Source organism: Typopeltis vanoorti, chromosome 9, assembly GCF_054136105.1.
Source record: "Typopeltis vanoorti isolate ZY-2024b chromosome 9, IOZ_Tvanoo_1.0, whole genome shotgun sequence".
Classification (NCBI taxonomy): domain Eukaryota; kingdom Metazoa; phylum Arthropoda; class Arachnida; order Uropygi; family Thelyphonidae; genus Typopeltis; species Typopeltis vanoorti.
In genome coordinates this window covers 130917632-130935996 of record NC_143557.1, presented here as the reverse complement: position 1 = coordinate 130935996, position 18365 = coordinate 130917632, and the positions used below count along the sequence as shown (strand labels likewise).

The window sequence follows — 18365 nt, the reverse complement described above, 5'->3', positions numbered from 1 at the left end:
TAGTAAAGAGAAACGGTGAGATGTTTGTAGCAGAGTGAAGTAGAGTGCCCTCCTGCGATGAGCCCTTGGACTTGTTGCCAGTCTTACCTAATAATAATAATCCCAGTCTTGAATTCTTGAAACGTGAATGAAATTCTGAATACATGATTGAACATGGCTTGTTTCTTGTCTTCATAACAGGCTATTGCATTTTCTATTATTAAAAATGTATAAGGTAAATACTAAAATATGACGCATAAAGCACTAAAAATTAGCACACTCATGTTGAAAACAAGACTGAAGAAAAGTAATTCATGCTTGACTTGAGCTGTCTGCCCTTCGAAAGACGACCGTTAGATGGCGTGCGAATAATGCAGGTGGATTAAAGAAATTTTTTATAGTTCTCTGTTTTCTAACCATTTAATTACCTAAGTTAATTGCGTAAGTCAGAATTTACGTAAATAGAATATACGTAAGTCGAGGAGTGTCCGCATTTATGTTTTATGGATGTAGAAAGAAAATTTAGTTGAATTCTTAAATTTTTCATAAAATTGCACCGGTATAACACAAATTGATTTAGTTGGTTACAATTTTTAACTAATGACGTTAGTTGCTTCGTTTATTTAATATTCAAATTATTACGCTCTAATCAACACAGCACTGATATGCGACACACACACACACACACACACACACACACACACACACACACACACACACACACACACACACACACACACACACACACACACACACACACACACACACACACACACACACACACACACACACAAAATTAAAATTATTTAAAAGAATGAACAAATACGTACCATTTTGACACCACGTCCCATAATAATTTGCTGTGCAGACACATTTACTAGCGACACAACTTCCTCCATTTATGCAAGAAGGGAAGCAGTCATCAACTGAAACAAAAATGAATAAGATGAGTAAGCCCTGCACTTAAATGTATGTTAATGTTCGGAGAGCTCACGAAGTACATAGTGGTTGCAATTACAGGCAAAGGTATAAAGCAAAATATTAAAAAGTAGATTTTCTAATAACACACGCACGCACGACACGGTTCTTAGTAATTTGAGAACGAGTATATTTTTGAAGAGGAAATTGAAAAACATAGAAAAAAAAAGCAAAAACTAAAGAAATCTTTAAGATTTTGAGATTGTCTTTAAAATAATTGTAGCATATAAATATAATTTTTATATCTCAATAAAGTATGTTTTTATTCAATCAAACTTATATATATATATATCAAACTATTATATGCATATAACGAAATACCCTTACTTGGAGCCATACCCCAAAGTTAACATACTAAACTTAAAAAGTGTGGAAAGCAAATGCTTGTGAATGATATTTGATGATTCATCAGAAACAGATTCACCGTGATACCAAAGTTCCATATTGGTATCACGATGAATAAGGAATATTCCATATTCCTTCACTCTTTAGCAGTTCTTCACAAATGCGGCGACGAAACCTATTCAACCAATCCAACGGGCTCCAGATTACAATGAATATGACCTCTACGAACCTAAAAGCCCTAAGTAGTTATGTCCCTCTGTGGAGAGGTTTTAATCGACTATTTTACCGAACCGGTCTGCACTAGTCGTACCAGACGGTTGCTTTCGTTTTGAAGTCACCTATCGCTGATTACGTGATGAAAGCATATGTTGCGAGTTCGTTTCTAGCGTAGTTTTAATCGATGATTTTAATTCCTCTCCTTATTAAAAAATAATAATTAAATTCGACAAGTCAGGCCAGTCAGTCTCTGACTGGCCTGACTTGTCTCATGGTTGGCTGTAATTAGGTCACATGGTAATTCCACGTCACGACTTATTCTACAAGGTAATTTTAATCGAAAGTTTAAATTTTTCCCTAATCTCAAAGAGTGTTCAAGTTCACCCCCCTCTTGACTGTTCGTACCAGTTGCTGGACTGGTTTCGTTTCGAGCTCGTATGTAGTTGACGTCACATGTTTGTACCTCAGCAGTTAATTTTAATCGGAGGTTTTCATTTTCTACCCTAATAAAAAATGTTGAACGATAAACAAAGAACTATGACAAAGTTAAAAGCACTTCTGCATTCATAACGGTAGCCAACTAAATAGAACTGAGACGTCCATATTGCCTATTGCATCATTTTAATTGGATACCATTTAAGGTACAAATTAATGCATACACAAAATGGAATATATTAAAAAATATGAAAAAAAAACCTATGTTCTGACACCAGCTCCCAGAATAGCCTTCTGCGCAGATACATTCACCATGGACACAACTTCCTCCATTTATGCAAGAAGGGAAGCAATCATCAACTGAAACAAAAATGAATAATAGGAGTAAGCCTTGCACTTAAATGTATATTAATGTAAGGATAGCTCACGAATTACATACTGGTGGTAATTACAGGCATACCTACAAGGTAGAATGCCAAATATTAAAAGGTAGATTTTCTTAATAGAATAACACACACACACACACACACACACACACACACACACACACACACACACACACACACACACACACACACACACACACACACACACACACACACACACACACACACAGGCCCGTTTCTATATTTTACGAGGCCCTGTGGGAAATAGAAAAGCTGGGCCCCTGAAAGTTAGTAACATTTATCGAAATTTTAAATGGAAGAATATCTTGTTAATTAATTTATTAAATCAAATATGAAAAATATTTATGCACATAAATATACAAGCATGCTTTTTAGCATCATCATCATCATCATACTTATCAAGGATTTAGGTCTAGTATGGCCTGTTCCGGCTTTAGAAGTCATCGTTGAATCGTTTAAGAGGACGTCCTGGTTTTCTTTTTCCTAATGGCTTGTACTTTAAGGCTTGTTTTGGTAATATTTCTGTTTTCATTCTTTGAACGTGTTCCATCCATTTATGTTTATATTTTTTTTATTTTTTCTATTACTGGTTCTTGGTTTATTTCTTTCATGATATCTTCGTTTCTTTTGTGATCACATAGGGTATACTTTGCAGTTTTTATCATAAACTTCATTTCTGCTGTTGTTAATCTTTGTTAGTCTTTTTGTTTTATTGTCCAGATTTCGCTTCCATACATTAAGACCGGTAGGGCTAATGTATTGTATACTTTTAGCATGGTTTGTTTTTGAACTAGGTTTGGTTTAAATATAGAGTTAATTATACCTGTTATTTTTAAATATTTTGCAATTTTTATGTTTATATCTTTTTCATTTTCATAAGTGATCATACATCCTAAGTAGTTAAATGAATTCACCTGTTTTAAGATCTTGTTATCTATTACTATTTTAGTTCTTGCTGGATCGTGTCCTTTAAAGGCCATAGTTTTTGATTTTTCCATTGATATTATCATACCATAAACTTTGGATATCTCATTTAGATTTAAAATAGCTTTCTGTAAGTTATCTTCAGAATTTGTAATTATTATTTAGTCGTCTGCAAAGAGGAGAGTGTTTAAGTTAACTGTAGGTGAAAGTTTAATTCCTTGACGTAAATGTTTACTCCATTTTATTATTATTTCATTTAAGTAGATATTAAAAAGAGTTGCTGAGAGGGGACATCCCTGTCGGACCCCTTGGTTTAACTCTCTTGTATATGATAGCTCATGATTAGTTAAAAACTAAATGTGTTTGTATGTACATGATATATTATTTTATTATGTAAATACACATTATCATATAAATACGCCAGAACAATGATTTATTTAGCAATATAAATAATAATATACAAATATGAAATAAATATCAATTTTTACTATAAAGAATGAAATATATGTATAACAACTTATAAGATTTGAAAGAAATCTTAATATATTAAATTTTATTTAAGTACTTATCAATAAAATCATTTCTAACGCTATAAAAATTAATTTTTTTTTGCAATTTCATGTTCTATTGATATTATTGCCAGGGATGACAAACGTTCTTGAGACTTAGAAGATCGCAAATAGGTTTTTATTTGCGATCTTCTATTTGGAAAATGACCTTTCTGCTGATGCGACCGTAACTGGACTGGTCAATAATATTTTAAATGTCGTAGTAATATTTGGATAAATATCCAACAAATTATTTGCAATTATGAATTCTAAAATATTAATGGGTTCATCTTCTGGAACAATATTTCTAAAAATAATTAATCCATTGTAAAATTCAGGTTCATCAATATCTGTATTTAATTTTTGATACACGTTTGCAGCAAAATTTTAATTTTAATTCATTTTCTGTCATTTTTCTTATTAATTTCATATCATAAAAGAAATCCAAATGATTTTTGGTGAATTTCATACAATTCAAATCTTTTTTTGACAGATTGTAGAGCAGTATCTAAAATTACAAAAAAAAAGAAATTTATCCTAAAATTATGTTTGTTATCACCTATGTGTGATTCGTCAAGCGTTGCATAATCAAAAAATACTTTTCTTCGACGTACTCGACTTTCTTTAAATTAATTTCTATTTCTAATACATTTGACAATTCTTTAACAACCTTAAAACAGCTATCGAATCCTGATATTCTCTGCTCTTCAAAGTACTGCACTAACTGTTCAATATGTTTAGTTGTACGTCTATGGGAATTTTTGCAATTTGTAATATTTTACTTACTAAATTAACTTTTGACAAAAACTCATACCAAATTACAAGGCTTGGTATAAACTCCAACGAATCTATTTGTTCATATATTGAAACCACTTCTACTTTGTTAGTATTATCTGATGCAGTTTTAAATACCTCTTTTAGTGCATTTAAAAATTCTGGAATTTGAAAACGTACAGCTCTAACTGATTCCATTCTACATTCCCATCTTGTATCACATAACGGTTTTGCAGTTAATTGTTTAACAAATTTCTTTAATATGTCCCAACGTGAAGTTGAGGCAGAAAATGTATATATTTTTGTATAACATTAAAAAACATTTATTGCTATAATTCATGATTTTGCGACATCTCCTAAAATCAAACTTAAATTAATAATTTAAATTTAAAGTCGCACGAACGAAACACAGTGCACATTTCATGTGCACTGGATTTCGTTCGTGCGACTTGAATCTTTCATTTACATATCGCCAGTCAGAAAAGCCATTATTAGATAAAAATTTATCATCAGAAGAAAACAATTCGCAACAAAAACAAAAAATAGAGTTGGAAGAGATTGAATATAGAGCCATCTTCTGTTTTGCTTCTCTCCGTTTGCAATTGTCCAAAGCTGTGGAAAAAGACCTCTTGTTGTCATATTTTGAAAAATCATTTTCAGTCGGAGGAGACGGTGGACCACGTTGAACAATTTGTGTTAGTGTTACGTTCTTCAAAGTTTTGGGCCATGTTGCTGGATCATCAATAGTAAATAGTTCACCTTCCTCTGGTGTATCAGTTTTAGGATCTTCAATACTCATTGTTTGACCAAACGCGTCATGTTCTCCGCTTCCTTTGAGTATTTCATAATTCTGATTATTAATTAATATTGAAGCCGAAGAACTGTTTGTAGTTATTTCAGAACCCCAGTTATCAACTGATATATCTGAACAAATATGAGTTCAACTTCATAAATTTAAACAGTGAATTTCTTTGACGTTCCTCAGCTGCTTCTTTTTCTTGTGTTCGCTTTCGTTTTTCATGCCCACTTGGGTATTTTCTTCCATAATAATCTCTCTCACGCCTCTTTAATTCTAGTCATGCTCTAGAATTAAATGCGATAGATTTAATTATAAAACAAAGTTACTTACCTGATAAATAAAATATATCTAAAATAGATAATATTAGAAAATAAATAAATCTAATATAGACTGAAAACTGCTATTGAAGAAAAATTCTGATGTCGGATAACCTAAAACCAGTTTACAGAAATTTTTTAAGAAGTTTTGCAAGTAATGTCACATAAAACAATTGCGATGGCAGTACGTGTATATACTTACTTGTTCATAAAACCATAAACTAAAATAAAAAAAAACCTCCTTAAAATTATTAAAAACAATTTAACACTATGTTGTACGATATTGTTATATATCTTAGAGTAGTTTCAAATACTATCGCTCTATCTATAACAACATATTTATAATTTATAGCGAAATAATATCTTATTTAGCTTACTATAACAACAATAGTTGGTTGTAAAATTATAGACATATTTTTCTATATAATAATATTTTTATATAATAATTACAATATTAAATTATATAATAACTAAAAAAATTAATTCATTTTCTTTTTTAAAATTTTTTGCGCTTTGCGGGGCCCTGTGCCACCGCACAGTTCGTACACCCATGAATACGACCTTGCACACTCGCGCGCGCACGCACACACACACACTGAATGAACAATATAGGGAACTATTTAAAAATAAAAATAAAAAAAGGAGACAGATTTATTTTCACTAGATGAGTCTCGCATTCTATAAAATATACTTGAACTGCAGTCAAAAAAAAAAAAAATGTATGTTAGTTATCTTACCTGTCGTCTATTATCTAGAGATTTAATCGAGTTCATGGCAGAATTCATTAAAGCAATGACAAAAATTTCTTATGAGGGTCAATGGCAAGTGTTCTTCTGCAGATGGTAATCCGGTTTGCCTCTTTAAGCAGAAAGAGACAAACCAGAGTGTTTTGTCAATCATAGATTGTTACTGTGATTGCGATAGTTTTTAACCCAGAAACCATACAGAACAATGAGTAATTTTGCATATATTTTATATGGACAAGCTACTTTCCACTAGCTTTCAACAACCTAAATTTACATTGTACGTGTAAACGAACCCTTCATCGATCATCAGAACTTGAGCATTGTGCGAGATCACCTTTGGATTTGTTGACAGCAGTTCTTTCATGAAAAATGAGTGCATGATATTATTATTATAATTATTATTATTAATATTATTATTATTATTATTATTATTACTGACACTTCCAGGGATTCTAAAGACTCATCGATAGAGGGCACCTACTCTATAACACTTTGTCTCCACCACTCAATCCACCAACTACATAAACCGCATCTACCATCCTCCACAACCGCTATTATTATTTTTCAGAGATAATCACAAACATCCATGCCCACGGCGGAATTCGAACCCGCAGCCTGGAGAGCGGATACGTTAACCAAGCGAACCAAGCCCACACAACAAGATGTTAACTAGTCATCTTGTAGACTTTACCTTTATGGCTATGTAATGACTGAATTAATGGTTGAAAGAGTCCATTGATTCACTACAAACGGCACACTGTCCTTTTCAGTACTCACATTCCCTGATATCGCAGACTTTGATAACACTTTGCTGGGAGTCAGTTAACTCAACGTCCCATTTACAGTCATTTAAGGATTTTCGTTTTTTCATACCTTGTTGTTCCACACAAGGCATAAATAAATAGGAAACCAAATAATTTATTCTTGTTTTCGTAAACTACCTTCATGATATCCACTGATGTTGTTACGCTTTAGATGGGACATCATTAGTTTCTGTTTTTAAAGAAATGTAATATTAATAACATGTGACTTGTTATCATGTGATCGGCCAAGTTTTCCTCTTGGCCGATTTCTGGTTTTTAATCAACTTCTGAGCAATATTAATAATTTCAACCAACATACGAAATTAAATTCATTCCACTCGAATAAACGAATATTTATACTTACGAAACGTCTGTACACTGAAGAACATCGTAGAAAGAAGCAACATGAATATTGTTAGGTGTTCGGATGTTTGATTCCACATCTTTAGCCTCGTGATCTTTGAACAGGAACTAGGAAATATAAGAAAAAGGTATCCGGACTTAATAACAATTGAACCTTTATGCCGCGGTATTCAACTTTGATTGCAATTAAAGAATATCGAAGTTTCTGCAGAGTCAAATCAAAATGGGCTAGTTTATTTGGTTTCGCTTAAGAGGTCTGTTTCTAAAACTGAGTTCCGATTAAAACCGATACTAGTTATGGTCATAATGATATTTAATCACATATTCCTATACACGAAATAGCGGTAATTGTCTGTGATGTTATGACAAAATGTCCATCACCTTTTATCTTCTAGAGATGCGCTCATTTCTAAAGAACAGAAACCGACTGCTTACCGATTTCCAAAAGTTCGTCTAAAAGGTACTGCCTTCTTCATTTGTTAAAAAACAGGTGTAAATATTCAATTTGATTTTTAAAACAAAACATAACCTTTTAACGAATTAATGAAAGTTGAATATAAGCTGATTAATATATTTTAAGTCATCAATTCCAAGACAATCTCTGTGAAATTTATGATGCTTTGCATGTATTTAAAAATACGACCGCTATTCATATGGTAATTTTTTTTTAATTCCATTGCTTGGTTAAATATGACTTTTGCTCTTAAGTGAAGCGGTTTTTCTTGTTGGTTTGTCTGCGTATTCAGGTATGAATGAAGGGAAAAAATGTTGTTATTTTAAACACTAAAAGTCTTAAATATTCGGTGAAGAAGGGCTAAATTTAATATGAATATTATAAAAAAGAAAATGTATCTGATTTTCTATATTTTTACATTATTTAGTGCTTTTATTGTTTGAGATTAGTGAATTTGTAGTATATTTGTAATAATATTGTACTGCGATCCATCTGAAGATATTTAGCCACAATGCGAATTGAAATGTGTTACGTGGATATACTTGCCATGCAAAGTGTAGCCTTAGACAGCCGTTTGTTGCTAACTCATACTGATATAACTAAATGCAGTTGACCGTTGAACAACGCAGAGGTTAGGGGCACAATGGAGATAAAATATAAGGGGATAAAAGGCGTTAGCTTATTATTATAGCCTACTGTTGACTGGAAGCCTTACCGATAACAGATCTGTTTTTAGCTGCTTACAGTTTGTTTTATATTTTTGTTTGTCTTCTAATTCAGTGGACCCTACAGTTAGAATTCTAATAAGTCTAAGAAAAAGCTTATTACCTTAGAACAAAAGTTCTGCTATGAGATAAGACACGAGAACCGATTTAAAAAATCAAGAATATAAACTTAGGAAACAAGGCTTAGTGAATCAACACTTCGTACCTCCACAGACCACAGTGAAAAATTAAAAATATGCATAAAAGTGACATTTGTATGACAGCATCTTGATTTTCTGTCATTTGACCACAGCTTATGAAAAAAAATGAAAGAATTCCTTTATTTTGTCGCTAATAGAGAGAGAGAGAGAGCGACAAAATAAAGACAATATTAAGTTAACAGAAGAGTTAAAATTTCAAATAGCGATGTGATCAGATGGCAGTTGATGCAATCTGTTCACTTCGCTAATTTTCCATATAACTCTTATAAGTGTATTCTCTAATAATACTATTAGAGACACCGATAAAGAAAGCATATAACAAGGAGGAAATATCCCCGTTATCTATAAGTAATGCGTGTGTGTGTGTGTCTGTGTGTGAGAGAGAGAGAGAGAGAGAGAGAGAGAGAGAGCAGACCCAGAGCAAACGAAATGGAAAATCACTCTAAAACGCCTACTTATGTATAGCTAATTTGCATATACCCCTGAAAAACGAAAACCTGACTCATTTATAACTATTTTTTTAGTGGTGGAAGAGTGTAAGTGGAAGTTATTATAGCAAAGCCGTAGTAGTTACATACATCACGCTTTCAAACAAATAAAGAAGATATAAACGAATTCATTGCAACATATCTCATATATAAGGAAAGTCTGATTAGCTAACAGTCTCCTATATATTAAGAAATACTATTAGATAAATATATTTCAATTTGCGATTATAAAAGACAAACGAAATGCAACACGTAGTATGGTAACATTCTTCTGTTGAGATAGGGTTAACAATGCCAATTGATTGCGCCAGTAACTCCTAAAGTAGCGTCAACATTTATTCTCATGAGAGATCGCAGCTAACTGCTTTCAGTTAGTTCCACATATTTAACTAAATAGCGTTGCCAATACTCATGATAACGGATGTCTCTTCAAAATATCAATGCGAGTAACAGCAAAGTATAATCTTGGTAACATAACCAACTATAATTACTTCAAGTACGTGTAGAATGCATACCAGGATATTATCTAGCATGGATTATTTAAGATGAATTATTTCAAGGCTATTGCTGTAGACAAAACGAAATGGATTACGGCATGCATATCATTATAATCACAGAAAGTGAGCGATCTAAGTTACGTATGGATTATTCAAGAGATTTTATATTAATAAAAATATACAAGGTATACGCTTATTAATAATTTGATTTCTAAAATAATCCAAAATGAAAATGTCGTGTCATGTTATGAAACAAAAATTTCAACGGTTCCTGAATAAGTAGAATGTATTAAATCGAATACAATTCTCGAATTCAAAAATAGTACAAAGAATCCAATATATTTACAAAAATAATAGGGAGGAGGATTATATTAGATTCACCATTTTCCTAATCCGTAAATTAAAATTAATTTAAAATAATTAATAATTTTCAATGGGATTCCTCAAGGGCATGGCAAACCTGAGGTACCTGATGCAGGACCATTCCTTACTTCATATAATATACATCTGTTATATTATCTATAGACTGGTCCCTCCCCTTCTTTCTTTGCTTCTTTCTCCTCTTCTTGCTCCTTCCCCCCATCAATGCCATTAGAGTATTCGAGGGCTAGGGGTGAATCTTTCCTATCTTGCTAAGTCATTTCATCTTATACAGCCACTGAAGGAGGCAAGCTGGCCTCAATAGGTCGGTCCCAAGCCCGGATAAATGGCGAGAGTTGACGTCAGGAAGTTCATCCGGTCGTACAACTTCACTGCCAGCTTACGATAGAGTGCCAAGGCAAGAGGTCTGGAGGGGTCTGACGGAGAAGAACGTACCGGAGAAATATATCACGTTGGTGCAGGAAATGTACAGAAATGCAAAGAGAAGAGTTTGGACCTGACTGGGACAAACCGAAGGTTTTCAAGTAACAGTTGGCTTGCATATAGGGTCACCATTAACTCCGTTTCTGTTTAATTTTGTGATGGAGGTGGTGACGTAGGAGATGAGAGAAGACACGCCTTGGACAATATTGTATGCAGATGACATCTTGCTGTGTGCAGATTCAAGTGAAGAAGTGGCAGCTGAACTGGAAAGATGGTGGAAAGTACTGGAAGAGAAAGGTATGAGACTGAGAAGTAAGACAGAGTATATATGTTGCAAAGTGGACGGCGGCCAGGAGACAGATCTGGAGCTGTAAGGAAATGTCATCACGAAGGTGATGACATTTCCTTACAGCTCCAGATCTTTAGATACTTTAGATACTTAGATACTAAGATGACTTTAGATACTTAGGAGATGGAGGGGATGAGAAGGAAGTTGCATGGAGGATACAAGCGGGTTGGAGGAACTGGAGAGAGAGAGAGATGGCTGGAGTGCTATGCGATAAGAGGGTGCCGAACAATCTGAAAGGCAAAATCTATAAGACAGTAGTGAGGCCAGCTATGATATGTGCTATGGAAACTGTGACCCTGAGGAAAAATAACATCAGCAGGATGGAGGTAGCAGAGATGAGAATGCTTAGGTGGATGTGCGGGGTGACCAGAAAGGATCGTCCGAGAAATGACTATGTCAGAGGAACAGTGAAAGTTACGAACTTAGGAGCGAAGATACAGGAAGCAAGGTTGAGATGGTTTGGTAATGTGATGAGTAAGGAGTACGAATATGTGGGAAGAAAAGTCATGCAGATAGATGTGCAAGGAAGGAGGATGAGGAGACTCATCATTAACAGCGATCCCACTTAAGTGAGACAAGCTGCAGAAGAAGAAGAAGAAGAAGAATTTTAATGGGAGGGAAAAGGGATTTGCACTTTTTATAACTACCGAATTAGCTTAAGAAATCCGTACGCCATGCTACTCATTGTTATTGCAACTTTTATAACTTCCACTTGGAACTTCTTTGGGAGATGGATCGAGTCCTTGACTCTTCATGCCATCATCTGATTTTAGCTTGTGTTTGAGGGGATTGGTGTGGGTATTTTACCCCCTCATTGTGAGCATTGTAGCTGTATTAGTTTTCTCTTGCGATGGCGGATTTCGGTTTTTTATAATTGAAATGATCTGAGGTTTATAGTCCGCTGCTTGTCGAATTAGTTGATTTGGGTGATTATAAAGAATTTTTCTGTAATGCCTATCATGTAAGTCTTGATATCTAGAAAGGTGGCTTCTCGATGTAACTGTAGGTTACATCAAGAAGCCTATGAACCAAGGGGCATTTAATGCCATTCTTAGTCAATTGTTCTGGATCGTTTGCAATCTGAGGATGTTCCGTTTAGACGTGTGTCCCCAAGTTGGTGAGGCGTAAGTTATCTGAGGACTTATCACTGATTTGTAGAGGAGAATTTTGTAATTTATGTTTAGGAAGATGTTCCTATTCAATAGTGGATATAGCTGTGCAATAGTCTGACTTGCTTTAGTGGAGACGCTTTTTAGTTTGTCTTGAAATTTAGGTGCTTATCCAGATGAACACCTAGATACTTGGTAGAGTTGTGCCAAGGGATGACTCTTCCAAACATTTTTTATGCTTGTGTTCGGTTCTGCTTTACGTCTGGTGAAAAGTACTGCAGAGATTTTGTGTGGATTAATGGCGATACGCCACTTTTTGTACCAATTCTCTAATTCGAACTGCTCTCTGTAGCTTGCTTGAGGCTAGATGTGTGTGGGGGGGGGGATCTGGCTATTATAATTGTGTCATCAGCATAGAGAGCGGTGATGGTTGGGAACAACTTGGGAAGATCTGCTATGTATATGGAGAAGAGTAGAGGAGACAGCAGAGAGCTTGGGGGACTCCAGCCAAGACTCATCTCTCTGTGGATCTGATTCCATTGAGTTTTATTTTAAATTTTCAGTTATTCAGATATTACTTGATACATAGAATTAGTGGTAATGGGATTCCAACTTGGGTTGTTTAAAAATTAGACCATAATGACATATTCTATCAAATGCTTGTGTTATGTCCAGGAAGATTGTATCAGAATGTTGGTGCCATTCGAATCTTTGTGTGATGTATTCAACAACTCTGTAAATTTGAAGCATTGTGGAGTGATATTTCCTAAAGCTAAATTGCTAGTCTTGTATGACGTGGTTATTATCTGTTGCCTTTTCAATCCGTGTGAGTATAGCGCGTTAGGCTATCTTGCCTACACATGATAAAAGGCTGATCGGTCTATAATTCTGAGGAAATTGTGAACTTTTCCCAGATTTTGGAATTGGGAAGACATCCACAAGCTTTCATCGCTCTGGAAAATAATTTAGCCGAAGAATGGCATTAGTGATTGCTACCAGATGCATAATCGCTTCACGGGGAAGTAGTTTGAGCGCCTTGTTCGTTATTCCATTCCGTACCCGGAGCCTTTTTGATGATTAGTTTTCTTATGTTCTCATATATTTCTGTTGGCTCATCCCAAACGAATAACATGGGTTTGTTGTTGTATTGGGATGAGGCGTTTTGAGTAATTTTACGCACTTGTATGTGGATTTTTCTTATGAAATTTATATCTATGTTGGTATAATTGGGGCTGCATGGTCTTTCCAAGCTGTCTGCAAATGCTTCTGCTTTTTCCTCGTCAGTGTAGGCGACTCTATATTCACCTTGAATTGGAAGAAGTGAAGTAACTCTTCGAACGAAGTGATCTGATCATTCTCCACAATTACTGATCCTCTGTGTTTAGGTGATGTATTTTGTTATTGCAAAATTGGCTTCGGTGGTCCTTTAGAGCATACCAAACCTGGTTTCTTGCTCTGTTAACTGCCTGCTTATCAACGGGATCCATTATTCTGTGGTATTGTCTTCTTAATCTGTTTTTCTCACGGATAAGACGTTTTATGTCCTCTCGGAGTTTATTTGGTGGTGCACACTTGGTTGTATATGTTACCTATGATACTGCTGTTAGTGTTTTGCTTTTCAAAGGCTTTCTCTGCCTTTTCTATATCTTCAGTGGACGTTATATGTGGAACTGGGCTAATGTTATCCTGGAAAGCTGAGGATAATTGTTTCCAGTTTATAAAGGTTTTGGCGTTTTCTGTTAGATCTTGTATTGCGCCTAGTTGTAAAATGATGGGGTTGTGATCAGAACTTAAGTCGTTAACTGCTTGTATTTGATAGCTGTGCGCAATGGTTTTTAGTTTTCATCCAGATGTACTCGATATAGCGCAATGCTATATCAAGTACATCTGGATGGCCGGCTGCTCCGTAGTGTGTGGGTTCTATGGCTCCCATCACTGTCTTGTTTCTTGTAGTGGTATATGAATTCAGTAGTCTGACATTTGATATTTCGTTGATATTTGAGTTATTGCTATTCCATGTGGAATGTTCGGCATTAAAGACACCGGCTACGATTACTGCTCTACCTTCGTTTAGTATATCATCCAGATCTGAATCTAGGAATTTTGGGTTATGGCTTTGAGTCTTTTAGGTAGGTTGATTTTGTTACTTCAGCATACGTCCTTCCCTCCGTTGTGGAGACTGGTTTAATGGGAGGATGCGCGTTCTTGTATAGATTTGCTGGTTTGGAGTTGAGTCTTTGGGTTTAAGGAAATGCTATGCAATCCCTATATAATTTGCTGGGTGTGGGCATCTGCAATTTTTCACACTTTGCTAGTTGTGTGCCGGGTTTTGGGCATTCATTTGTTGAGTTTTTGCCACCACATTTAACGCATCGGTAATCTGCTTTGCAGAAGCGCTGTTAGTGGCTACACTTTTGACAGCGATGACATTGCGTCGTTGTTTGTTTATGTTTTAGCGAATCAGTCTTTATGAGTAAATCGCAAATAGTCTGAAGATCGTATATATGTTTCTGATCTTTACTGATCTCTACCAATATTAGAGTAGATGTGTTTTATCAGCTCTACTCATTTGGCTGACTTTTGTAGGTCTGAAGGCTTTGTTTTGGAGATCTGCTTGTACTTCATCTGTTGTAGTGGACTATGACACCGCCTCTGAGTGCAACTTTAAGTCTTTTCACTATTGAGTCAAATGTGTGGTAGGGAAGGTTGCTATTATCCAGAAATTTTGTTAGTTTTCTGTGGAAACTTTTGGCTGGATGCGAATTCCTTCTTCTGTATTAGTGGCTTTCGTAAATGATATTTCTAGAGTTCGGAGTGAAATAAGTGCTGATGTTCAATGATTTTTATCCCTTAGGATGATGGGGATATTCTTTCTTTTGAGTTCGTATTAATATCAGTTTCCATTTCTATTGCTCTGAGTGATTCTCTAGTAACGGAAATTTTCCTTGTTTTAGTTTTAGCGGTTTGGAATTCTTCCTCTGTTTCAGCTGTATCCAATATATGGTGTGCATTGTTGAGGTGCGCATCCTTCGGATCTAGTAACTATATATATATATATATATATATATATATACAGGGTGTTCGGGATAAATTTGACAGTTTCGTAAGGAAAAAGAAAATCTTCTTTGTATCTATTAAATTTAATGAATTGACAAAAAAACATTACAGGCAGAGTTAATTACAATACTATCAACAAGATTTACTCAAAATAACCACCATTAGCATCGATCACAGCTTCAATTCTGCTTCGGAACCTCGAACATATATATATATATATATATATATGTATAAACAGAGATCCCGTAGTCACAAAACGATGAAACGTTTACGTTTAAATATTTTGATTTCCTCATTTACCACGGCCAGATATCTTTATCACAATATAGCAATAGCAAGAGCACTCATTCATTCGCAAAATGAAAGACAACCGAACATTATTCTATACGTACGCCAAACAAAAATAGACAATCTGGCAGAACAACCAAACTTGCCAAATTATATGCATATATGTATGCACATAACCGTTTTATATTTTATCAAAGCTCTGATCATGGCAGGAGGGTAACAGCAATAGCCGAGCCTCAGTTAGAGCTTCATTAGCTACAGCATTGCTATCCATTACCCTCCAAGGGTATTGGATTGAATGAATCAATCACCGCATCTCACGGTCGATTGACTCTCATTCCTCGCTAACCCCATGCATTTGGGGATTCTATTATTTCTATTATATACAAAAATGAAAATGGTGTGTAATTATTTTCTAATTAAACTATGAGAAATATTTCGCAAATATATTATAATGCACAATATTCAATAAAAACTATTTTTCCATCTAAATTACAGCATACATTTCAAATAAGCGACAACATTCTTGACTGTTATAACTTTTTTAAGAGAAAATTGAAACTTCAGCAATCTTTTGTAAATATTAAAGCCTGAGGTTAATATAGTATGTATTAAAATACAGAGTCAAAAATGTTTCATTCAAGCAAGTCAGTAATGAAGGATATCAAGCATCCATTCTTGACATAACTAGATGTACAATCTTAAGTTTAAAATTATATCAGAGAGCTGATGAGAATATGATCTTCGGCACCGGAGTTAACTTATCTTACACTACTCCGAAGACATGGGTTCCGTTTAGTAAACCCATGTATTTGCCTCTTTTGTTAGTACATGTAGGTATTGCATTCCATTCAGCCCTTTTTTACTCTGTATATTAATAACTTACGTATGCAATTACTGAGAGTTCACTTATGAATAATATAACTTTCTGACAGGTCAGGGTATTAAATAGAGGGGTTTTGCTCTTTTAGGGCATTTTTTGTCTGGTTGTTCTCTGATATGAACCAACATTTCTAAACAGTTGTCAAGTCTGTGAAATCTAAAGGTGGTAAATTTTGAAACTTAATTTTCTAAAATAAAGAGCTCAAAGTCTTCACTTACTAAATACTTTACGCACCGACCGAGAGTTCGCTTACGGAAAATACACCTCTCCTCCGACGCTTCGAGTTCCCTAGTATTGAGAGTTTTTGCTCTCTTAAGGTTTCCGCCTGGTCTCTGACGAAAACCAATGAGTTTGAAAAATGGACCAGTAGAAGGCACGTTTGTGGCTCCTATTAGATTCAGCTAGGGCAACTCGTAGTATGGCGGCGAGGGTATTCCCGCAAGCTCGCTGGTCAATTGTCGCACAAAACATTTATAGTTTCTATATTCGGCTTTGAAATGATGCTGGGTCCATTTAATTTATATAAATTGGAAACGTAAGTTTTTAACATCACTCTATCGTGATATCAGATTTTTGTTTTCAATGGAATTCTTATTTTACAGAAAAACCATCCCCAACTTTCAATAAACTTCTACTTACATTAACTTTAACTTCTGAATCCCGATAATGCTAACAAATATGCACAGAAAGAGAAAAAGAGAGAGATAGATTGAAAAAACTTAAAATAAATATGCCATCTACGCCCTATTCACTAATCAATCAAGGAACGTCTATAGGTACGAATTGCAGTATTCGGAAAGGAAGTGATAACAAAATCATGTGGTAGAACAGCTTCTGTAATCACTTTTAATTCTCTCTCTCTCTCTCTCTCTCTCTCTCTTTGTAAATATCTCTCTCTGTATGTCTGTCTCTTTATCACTGCAACAGCAGTGATAAAGACTGAAAAAAATGACTAAGATAAGAAACCTGAAAATAACTTTAGATATTTGATTTAACATATTGAGTTTCGTTATCTCTTAAAAGGAATTATAAAATGAAATTAGAAACGTTTTTGTCCATGTTTTATTACGCATGTTGTTATGAAATGCTTGGAGCAACTGCGTGTACACAACTACAAAATATTCATATTTATGTTGATTGGAGAGCAGCAACGTCATTGAATACTAAAGTCCAAATATTGCCATGCGTAGTAAAATAAATATAAATGGAAAATAAAAATAGATATAAAAAGACTCTCAATTATGTCAAGAGGAATCATGGACTATTATTTCTCGGAAGGTGGATGAATTTGGTCTACGAATGCCAGCTGTAATGCAGGCCAGAAAAGTGACACCGTTATGTGAAAAGTTAAAAATATCAAAAGACTATCGAAAGAAGACATCGGTTTTGATGATTGTTCTGTCACAGAATTGTACATCAAATTTCATCGTAATCTTGTGAAGGGGATGTATATTAATTTTCAACAAACTGAAAGAGAAATATGAACAGCCAGTGGAATCTCTTTCAGGCTCCACCGTGTGCCTCACCAAATGAGTACTTCATGTCTCTGATGATACTTGTGGACTGATTTCTCTATCCATTGATAAAGGTTTCCTAATACAGATAATCAAGAGCGTGAAGTTATTTTTAGAGTGAAACCTCTAAATCGGACCCTTTCTTAAGTTACCCCGAATTCCTTAAAGAATAATAACAATTTTATCATTATCAGGGCAAATTTAGACAAATTTATTGTTATGATACGAGATAGGAAAGAATACTATGCTTTATAGGTTCGCGACTACACTCCTCTGCTGTTCTATGTTTCACGAGTTACCCTTCTACCATTTCTAGGTGTTGACTACATTCCATGTTCCTGTGGTTTGTCATACTCTGCCCAA

General features: G+C 34.7%; 1 long non-coding RNA gene across 1 annotated transcript; it reads right to left on the bottom strand.

Moving 5' to 3' along the window:
• Positions 1-807: 807 nt before the first annotated feature.
• On the bottom strand, positions 808-17265 carry LOC150103555 (uncharacterized). Its single transcript, XR_016548811.1, has 3 exons — positions 17128-17265; positions 7636-7742; positions 808-905 (listed from the first exon to the last, which is right to left on the bottom strand). It is a non-coding gene; the product is annotated as an uncharacterized LOC150103555 (long non-coding RNA).
• Positions 17266-18365: the final 1100 nt, after the last annotated feature.